This window comes from Rutidosis leptorrhynchoides, chromosome 7, assembly GCF_046630445.1.
Source record: "Rutidosis leptorrhynchoides isolate AG116_Rl617_1_P2 chromosome 7, CSIRO_AGI_Rlap_v1, whole genome shotgun sequence".
Taxonomy (NCBI): Eukaryota; Viridiplantae; Streptophyta; class Magnoliopsida; order Asterales; family Asteraceae; genus Rutidosis; species Rutidosis leptorrhynchoides.
Genome location: NC_092339.1, coordinates 114,314,507 through 114,325,436, shown reverse-complemented (window position 1 = coordinate 114,325,436; position 10,930 = coordinate 114,314,507).

The following is a 10,930-nucleotide window of genomic DNA, read 5'->3' as shown; positions in this document are numbered from 1 at the left end:
TATAGTCTCCCTTTTTAAATACTTAAAATATTTTTGGGCTGAGAATACATGCAATTTATTTTAAACGCGATAAGACACAAGTACATACTAAATTCTACACTGAGTTAAACCGGAAATCCCTTAGCTTTGGTAACTAGTAGCTGCCAGTACATAGGATATGGACTGGTGGGCGCGAATAATTGTATATGGATCCATAGGGCTTGACATCCCCGTCCGAGCTAGAGCGCTAGCCTTTTAACGGACGTATGTTATTTGAGTTTAAGACACGTTGGTTTGCGTGTATTAAAACGAATGGGGTAATTATCACTATAGCGTTAAGTTTAGTTACCAGGGTGCTCTGTTACGTAGAATCTATTAATAAACTTTTGATGAAATCTTGTGGTCTATCTTTATACATGTTTAAGACTCGAGCAATTAAACCTATAACTCACCAACATTCGTGTTGACTTTTTAGCATGTTTTATTCTCAGGTCCTTAGAATGCTTCCGCTGTGATGTGCTTGTTGCCTGCATGGAGTCTCTCATGCTTTGTACAAAGTTTATTGCATTCAAAATAAAACTGCGTTGTGTAATAAATAATTGGACTGTGATGTCAACCTGTAAATTAAAGACTTATGTATTTTGGGGTTTTGCTTATACCTAAGCACTCGCCCACATGTTTATAACTTTCTATGTTTAGAAAGTCACTTATTTTAATGAATGCAATATTTTATCAAAACGTATCATATAGAGGTCAAAACCTCACTGTGGAATCAATGATTAACGTGCCGCGTCAATAGCGATTTTGACGGGTCGTTACAGTTGGTATCCGAGCTTGAGGTCATAGGGAACCAGAAATTACATTAGTGTGTTTAACTGGTAATTGTCAGGATGCATTAGTGAGTCTGGACTATGACCATATCTGTTTTTACTGATTTTTGCTTATTATTTGGTCAAAAACATTATATGTGATATATTTATATGCTAACGTAATTGTTGTTTCAATTATGTGATAGATGACTTCCTCTAATCCTATCATTTTGTACGACTCGGAATCGGACACTGAATCTATTCTATCCACAACTGAAAAGGGCGTTCCAATACCTATTAAAGAAGAAATTGTGTTAGCCGGGGAATCTCAACTCCCGGTAAACCCAGAGGAGGTTCCAGCTCCACCCAGCTTTAGTTTTCCGGAGCCACAGTATCGTTGGCATGGACCCATGATCTATGGAGTAAAGGAGGATCGTCCATTTCTAAACAAATATGGACATTGGTCCAGATATACCGCCGACGGACGGGTTGTGCCGATTACGCCTGGCAGATTTCGGTTCATGACCACCGGTACATATTCTTGCAGTTCGTCATCATATTCTCCTACACATGACTCAGACAGTTCGTCATCAGACGAGATCAGTAAGGAGGAGGATTTCGCTAATGAAATAAAAGAGATCACTAAGGAGAAATTCCAACTTGCTATAGATAATAAAAATAACCACAATAATAAAATGTCCTTAATTATTAAAAAAGAACAGGACCATTCGATTCGTAACCACCCTTATTGTATTAAACCCACTGAGGCAACGGGTACCTCAAAACCCCAACTAAAAATAAAATACACTGCCAGAATGTCTGTCGGACCATGTGCACACAAACAATTGGCAGAGAGAACCAAATGGGAAGAAGTTTCTGATAGTTCTGAATAAACGACCTCGCAACCATAAATCTTCCATGCGCTATTTTATTGCTTATGTGTGCTACTCTATCTTGTTATGTAAAATAAGCATATGTAAAATATCAGTATTTTATGGTATTGTATTATTTTGGTTTATTAATAATAAATGCATGGAATGATTATTTGTATTATTACTACTTTTTATTATTATTACATAATAATGTAATAACTCGCTATAATTTTTCATAGTGGAATATTATTAGGATTTTAGTAGTTAATTCCTTGTACTAGCTATTATGTATGAACTTAACGGGTAGGTAATACCCTAGAAATAATTATAAAATGCTAATAAGAAGAAAAGGCTTTTATAATAATCGGTTCATATTATTAATATGCTACGATTAACTATTGACAACTCATTTTACCTATAATATTCTATATGATTAAATTATATCTGTTGTGTTTATTGAAGAAACATGTCTCAAATGTCGGATGCTGAGTTTGAGCAACTAGTCGAGAAACGTGTGAATGAAAGAATTGCTGCAACCGAAGCAGCAAAAGCAACAGCCGAAGCAACAGCCAAAACAGCAGCCGTAAACACAAATTCACGAAACGGATGCTCATACAAAACTTTTCAAGGATGCAAACCACAGACGTTTAGTGGAACTGAGGGACCAGTCGGTCTAACCCGATGGTTTGAAAAGATGGAGTCCGTTTTCAAAATCAGTAATTGTGCAAACGGAGACAAGTCAAATTATGCTTCGTGCACGTTGCAAGATGGTGCACTTACTTGGTGGAACAATTATGCTAAAGCAGAAGGAATAGGTACGGCATATGATATCTCTTGGGAAGAACTGAAAAAGATGCTAATCGAGGAGTACTGTCCTCGAAACGAGATCAGAAAAATGAAATCTGAGTTACGTAATCTGAAGGTTATCGGCGCGAATCTCAATAACTATGAAAAGCGTTTCATGGAACTAGCCTTGTTGTGTCCCGAATTGGTGCCAAATGAGAAACGAAAGATAGAAATGTATATTGACGGTTTATCGATCAATATCAAAGGAAATGTTACATCGTCCAAACCGAATACGATGTAGGAAGCCATGACAATGGCACACCAACTCATGGACCAGATCACAGAGAGTTCGATTAAGGCACCAATTACCGAAGTCAAGACAACTGAAGGAAAGAGGAAATGAGAAGACTACAAGGGCAAAAGTACTAACCTGAAGAAACAAGAAACTTTTAAAGGTAAACAAGATGGGGCAACTGCAAGTCCAAACTATAAGGGACCCCATCCGTTCTGCAAAAGATGTTACACACATCATGCAGGTTATTGTCAAGTGGTCTGTGATAAGTGCAACAAGAAAGGACATGTGGCGAAAGATTGTTATGCCACCGTTTCTGAAGTAAAGACAAAACTGACCGATGTCAAGAAATGTTTTGGATGCAGGAAGTCTGGTCACTTTATAAATCAATGCCCTGATAAGGAGAAGAACAAAGAACCCGCACGTGGGAGGGCATTTAATGTTAGTGCCAGTAAAGCACGTGAGGATCCTAATCTTGTCACGGGTACGTTTACCGTTAATAATCAACTAGCTTCTATTATGTTTGATACGGGTGCTGATAGAAGTTATATGTGTAAAGACTTTAGTTTTAAACTAAAATGTGCATCATTACCTCTAGACGATAAATATACTATTGAATTAGCTAATGGTAAACTGATAAAAGCCGATAAAATTTGCCATGGTTGCGAAATGAATCTCGCTGGTGAAACCTTCAAAATCGATTTGATACTCGTAGAATTAGGAAGTTTTGACGTAATCGTTGGCATGGACTGGATGTCCAAAACAAGAGCGGAAGTTGTTTGCGCTGAGAAAGCAATCCGCATCCCTCGTAAGGATGAAACGTCATTAATGATTTATGGGGAGAAGAGCAACTCAAAACTGAACTTTATCAGCTGTATGAAGGCCCGGAAACTTATAAGAAAAGGTTGTTATGCTATTCTGGCACATGTAAAGAAGATCGATACTGAAGAAAGAAGCATTAATGACATGCCGGTTGTAAGAGAATATCCCGGAGTATTTCCAGAAGAATTACCGGGGCTACCTCCACACAGATGTGTAGAATTCCAGATTGATCTCATACCAGGAGCTGCACCTGTAGCCCGATCTCCATATAGACTTGCACCTTCAGAAATGCAAGAATTACAAGACCAGTTGCAAGAATTATCGGACCGTGGATTTATTCGTCCTAGTTTTTCACCTTGGGGTGCTCCTATTCTGTTCGTCAAGAAGAAGGATGGATCTATGAGAATGTGCATAGATTACCGAGAATTAAACAAATTAACGATCAAGAATCGGTACCCATTACCGAGGATTGATGATTTGTTTGATCAATTGCAAGGATCAAGTGTTTATTATAAGATTGATCTACGCTCCGGATATCATTAACTGAGAGTGAAGGAAGAAGATGTTCCTAAAACCGCGTTCAGAACCCGTTACGGTCACTATGAGTTTCTAGTCATGCCTTTTGGATTAACTAATGCTCCAGCAGTATTCATGGATCTAATGAATCGCATCTGTAGACTGTATTTAGACAAATTTGTCATTGTTTTTATCGACGACATATTGATTTACTCGAAGAACAAGGAAGAACATGAGCAACACTTAAGACTGGTACTGGAGATACTCAAGAAAGAAGAATTGTACGCAAAATTTTCGAAGTGTGATTTCTGGTTACAAGAAGTACAATTTTTGGGCCATGTTGTCAGTAAACATGGAATTAAAGTTGACCCCGCCAAGATCGAAGCCATTAGTAAATGGGAAACCCCGAAGACTCCAACACAAATTCGCCAATTCTTAGGTCTTGCTGGTTACTACCGAAGATTCATTCAAGATTTCTATAGAATCGCCAAACCCTTAACTACATTGACTCAAAAGGGAAAGAAGTATGATTGGTCCACGGAACAGGAATCCTCATTCCAGTTATTAAAGAAGAAGTTAACGTCTGCACCCATTTTGTCATTACCGGAAGGAAATGATGATTTCGTGATCTATTGTGATGCTTCACGCCAAGGTTTAGGATGTGTATTAATGCAGCGCACAAAAGTCATCGCATATGCCTCACGACAACTAAAAATTCATGAAAAGAACTATACGACGCACGATTTAGAACTTGGAGCAGTAGTTTTTGCACTCAAAATATGGAGACACTATCTATATGGCACCAAGTGTACAGTGTACACCGACCATAAGAGTCTTCAGCATATTTTTGATCAAAAACAACTCAATATGAGGCAACGTCGCTGGGTAGAGTTGTTAAACGATTACGATTGTGAAATCCGTTACCACACCGGAAAGGCTAATGTTGTAGCTGATGCCCTAAGTCGAAAAGAAAGAGTAAAACCTCTTAGGGTCCGAGCTTTGAATATTACAATTCGTACTGATCTCACAAAGCAAATTCAAGCAGCACAGTTAGAGGCTTTAAAAGAAGAAAACGAAAAAGGCGAAATAAGCAAAGGGTTAGAAAAACAACTTGAAGAAAAAGCCGATGGAACCCTGTATTTTGCTGGTAGGATATGGGTACCAAAACATGGTAACCTAAGGCAACTAGTACTGGATGAAGCACACAAAACGAGGTACTCAATTCACCCAGGAAACGGAAAAATATACCACGATCTCAAGAAGTTTTATTGGTGGCCTAATATGAAAACAGAAATTGCTACTTATGTAAGCAAATGTTTAACGTGTGCAAAGGTCAAAGCTGAGCACCAAAAGCCGTCAGGATTACTGCAACAACCAGAAATTCCGCAGTGGAAATGGGAAAGAATAACCATGGATTTCATTACAAAATTGCCAAGGACTGCAAGTAGTCATGATACTATTTGGGTGATAGTTGATCGTCTAACTAAATCAGCTCACTTTCTACCAATAAAGGAGACAGACAATATGGAGAAATTAGCACGCCTATATTTGAAGGAAGTAGTTTCCAGGCATGGTGTACCCATCTCTATCATATCTGATCGAGACACCCGATTCACATCACGTTTCTGGCAGTCATTACAAAAAGCATTGGGAACTCGATTAGATATGAGCACCGCTTATCACCCACAGACAGATGGTCAAAGTGAAAGAACAATACAAACATTGGAAGACATGTTACGGGCATGCGTGATTGACTTTGGAACCAGTTGGGATCGACACTTACCGTTGGCAGAATTTTCATACAATAACAGCTATCATACGAGCATCAACGCAGCGCCATTTGAAGCACTTTACGGTAGAAAGTGCAGATCTCCTATCTGTTGGAGTGAAGTAGGAGAAAGACAACTTACTGGACCAGAAATTATTCACGAAACCACCGAAAAGATCATTCAAATACAACAGCGATTGAAAACGGCCATGAGTCGCCAAAAGAGTTATGCTGATGTAAGAAGAAAACCGCTAGAATTTCAAGTGGGCGACAAAATCATGTTGAAAGTGTCACCCTGGAAAGGCGTTGTACGATTCGGTAAACGAGGAAAGCTAAGTCCTAGGTACGTAGGACCCTTTGAAATCACCGAAAGAATTGGAACAGTTGCTTATCGATTAAAGCTACCGCAAGAACTTAGTAGTGTTCACAACACATTTCACGTGTCAAATTTGAAGAAATGTTTAGCTGAAGAGGATGTCGTAATTTCTCTTGACGAAATACGAATCAATGATAAACTCCATTTTATCGAAGAACCTGTTGAAATCATGGACCGTGAGGTCAAACAATTAAAACAAAGCAAAATACCGATAGTTAGGGTTCTTTGGAACGCAAGACGAGGACCCGAGTTTACTTGGGAACGTGAAGATCAGATGAAGCAAAAGTATCCACATTTGTTCACTGATATCGCTCATGAAACAGGTACTACTCAAAATTTCGGGACGAAATTTTCTTTAAGGGGGAGGTACTGTGATGACCCGAAAATTTTTGACTTATTTAAACCAATTCTCTATACGATTTATTATTTTAACACGCTAAACAAAGTCTGTTAGATTGAGTCTCAAAATTTTAGAACTGTTTCATATATACAATTACCTTTGATTACTCTCGACGATTCATGAACAATTATATGTATGTATATATATATGTACAAGTAAAAACGACTTTCCTACAGTAAAACCCTATTTGCTACAGTAAAATTACTTTGCTACAGTAAAACACAATTTGCTACAGTAAAACACTATTTGCTACAGCGGAACAATATTTTGCTACAGTGCTACAGTGAAACACTATTTGCTACAGTAAACACTATTTGCTACAGTAAACACTATTTGCTACAGTAAATACTATTGGATGTCGACGAACTATCAAACAAAAACAGAAAAGGCGGCCATGCGATCGCATGGCAAAAACACTGAAAACTCATGCGATCGCATGAGCTACAGTAAATCGAAAAGTACTATAAAAGGTCAGTTTTGCTCGACAAATTTTTCATAATAATTTCTTTACGTAAATTTTATATTTATAATTATAATTTTAATTTTAATTTTAAGTTTAATAATAATAAAGTATATTCGAGGGTATTTTTAATTCGGGTTTCAAACCGTTTTAAAATAAGGAAATATTGGGTATTGTTCGGGGTATTGTTCTTGAATCCAAGACCAACCATACAGTCGTCTACCATCATTACGTCTACACAATTTGCCTACAATATTGAATCGCAATATTGAACTGTGAGTTATAGTCTCCCTTTTTAAATACTTAAAATATTTTTGGGCTGAGAATACATGCAATTTATTTTAAACGCGATAAGACACAAGTACATACTAAATTCTACACTGAGTTAAACCGAAAATCCCTTAGCTTTGGTAACTAGTAGCTGCCAGTACATAGGATATGGACTGGTGGGCGCGAATAATTGTATATGGATCCATAGGGCTTGACATCCCCGTCCGAGCTAGAGCGCTAGCCTTTTAACGGACGTATGTTATTTGAGTTTAAGACACGTTGGTTTGCGTGTATTAAAACGAATGGGGTAATTATCACTATAGCGTTAAGTTTAGTTACCAGGGTGCTCTGTTACGTAGAATCTATTAATAAACTTTTGATGAAATCTTGTGGTCTATCTTTATACATGTTTATGACTCGAGCAATTAAACCTATAACTCACCAACATTCGTGTTGACTTTTTAGCATGTTTTATTCTCAGGTCCTTAGAATGCTTCCGCTGTGATGTGCTTGTTGCCTGCATGGAGTCTCTCATGCTTTGTACAAAGTTTATTGCATTCAAAATAAAACTGCGTTGTGTAATAAATAATTGGACTGTGATGTCAACCTGTAAATTAAAGACTTATGTATTTTGGGGTTTTGCTTATACCTAAGCACTCGCCCACATGTTTATAACTTTTTATGTTTAGAAAGTCACTTATTTTAATGAATGCAATATTTTATCAAAACGTATCATATAGAGGTCAAAACCTCACTGTGGAATCAATGATTAACGTGCCGCGTCAATAGCGATTTTGACGGGTCGTTACAATATACCTAAACCTTGCTACAATACTTATAGGCAGTGTACCTAATCGTACAGTAGTGTAGTTTTTAGTAAGTCCGGTTCGTTCCACAGGGATACACTTAAACAAGCTTAACGCTATATTAGTTTTAATTTATAAAAAAATATATATATATATAAGTAATATTATTATTATAAAAAGGGGGTTTTTACTGTTTAATGACCGGTTTGTCGATTTTTAAAACTTTAGTCGCAGTTAAAACCTAATGTAAAATATTAAATAAATAAAAGACTTAATTTAAAGCGTAAAATAAATAATGATAATGAAATTGCGATAAATAAAAGTGTGATAATTAAAATTTACGATAATTAAAAGTGCAATTAAATACAATGACAATAAATAAAAGTGCAATTAAATATGAAAATAAAAGAATTATGCTTATTTAAACTTCCATAATCATGATGTTTGACGTGTTGATTTTAGTTTATTCCCATGGGTTAATTGTCCTTTGTCCTGGATTATTTAATATGCCCGTCTGGTTTTTGTCCGTAACAGTCCATCAGTCATAAATATAAAGTACGATTGTCCTCGTCAAATTATCCTTATATCCGAAGTCAAATATTCCAACTAATTGGGGACTTAAACTGTAACAAGGTCTTAATACTTTGTTTAATAATTACACCAGGATATCGACTGCGTGTAATTCAAGGTTTTAATACTTTGTTATCAATTATGCCAAGTGTCCTTGTACATAATTTCACCCCTGTTTTAATAATTCCATAGACTATTAATTCATTTCCGTGTCCGGTTAAATGAACGATTATTCGTACATATAAATATCCCGCCCATCGTGTCCGATCGAGTGTATGTGGTTATTTATAGGTACGTCCAATTGTAAATCTTCATATTAAATTAACAAACTATCATTTAATTAAATAAATATAAAGCCCATTAATAGCCCATAGTCTAATTTCCACAAGTGTCATTCTTTTGTCCAAACCCCAATTATGATACAAAGCCCAATTACCCAATTTTAAATATTTTAGCTCAACATCATGATTACTTCGGTATTAAATAAGCATAATAATAACTTAGCTATGAGACATTAAATTAAAAATAACATTAATCATAACTTACAGTGATTAAAAATAGCGTAGCGTTACACGGACAGAATTTCGACTTACACCCTTACAACATTCGCTAACATACCCTTATTATTAGAATTAAAATTAAAATTAAAATTAAAATTATAATATATATATATATATATATATATATATATATATATATATATATATATATATATATATATATATATATATATATATATATATATATATATGTTTACGTATGAAGGAAAAAGAAAAAGATGTGTTTATTTTGGCCAAAACACGTTGAATTTATAGGACCTGGGCTGGATTTTTCAGCCATGCGATCGCATGGAATTAACTCTTCCAGGCCATGCGATCGCATGGCCAGCTGGTGAAGTTCACATGCCTTTGTTTTCTTGCTTGCCGACGTTTATAAATAATAATATAATATATAAATAATTATAAGAATTATTTAAATCTTATATTTTATTTATGTGCATAGTTAACTTGTAATTTTTAGTCCGTTGCGTCGAGCGTTGAGAGTTGACTTTGGTCCCGGTTCCGGTTTTTCGAACGTCCTTGCGTACAATTTAATATCTTGTACTTTGCGTTTTGCGTCTTGTACTTTTGTAATTTTGAGACGTTTCTCATCAATAATTGGAACCACTTTGATTTTACATTGTACTTTTGAGCTTTTTGGTCGTTTGCGTCTTCAATTCGTCGAATCTGTCTTTTGTCTTCACCTCTTATTATTTAAACGAATATCACTTGTAAATAGAACAATTGCAACTAAAAGCTTGTCTTTCTTGAGGGATAATGCTATGAAATATATGTTCGTTTTTAGCATTATCAACCGTTCCTTCTGTTGCTTTAAAATCAGTGAAATATTTTTTAGGTTTGAGTATAGTGTGTGTGTGGTACCACTGTCTGCAATACAAAGATCCGCACCATTTGACTGATTTTGCACTCCAGTAGTGTGCATCATGAACTTCAAAATATGAGAAACAAATAATGAGTACATAATTCATCAATATATTACATTCAAAAATATGTTATAAACGAAAGTACATAAAAAGGAAACATATAGTAAAGTAGATATGGTATAGATCGTAAATCTACATCCATTTATTTGATATGGACATATAATAGGAAATTTATTCATTAAAGTAGTCACTTGTTGGCTCGGTGATTTTTGTATCAAGGTCATCCACAAGGTTTGCCTCTTTTCCTTTTCCTTTTCCTTTTCCTTTTCCTTTTAGGGATTCCCGATATTGATTAACAGAATATTGATTTGTTCGACAGTTTTTAGACCAATGGCCAATTTTACCACATCGATAACAAGAATCTTCAATATTCTTTGAAGAGCTTCCTTCAACATTATGATTTGTGGGATTGTATGGTGGTTGAAATTTATAATTTTGTGGATTATTATTTCTTTGTCCACGACCACGACCACCGTAACCATTACGACCACGACCACCACCACGACCATTACCAGGTGCATTTCTTTTTTAATTATTATTATTATTGTTAATAGCATTAGCTTCAGGGAATGCTAGCGCACCCGTAGGACAAGACTCTTGATTCTTCATCAGTAATTCTTTATTCACTTCTGCAACTAAGACTGAAGTTTGAAGTTTGGAAAAAGTTTTGTAATTCTGCAATCTTAAATTTTCTTGTATAGTAATGTTTGCAGAATGCATT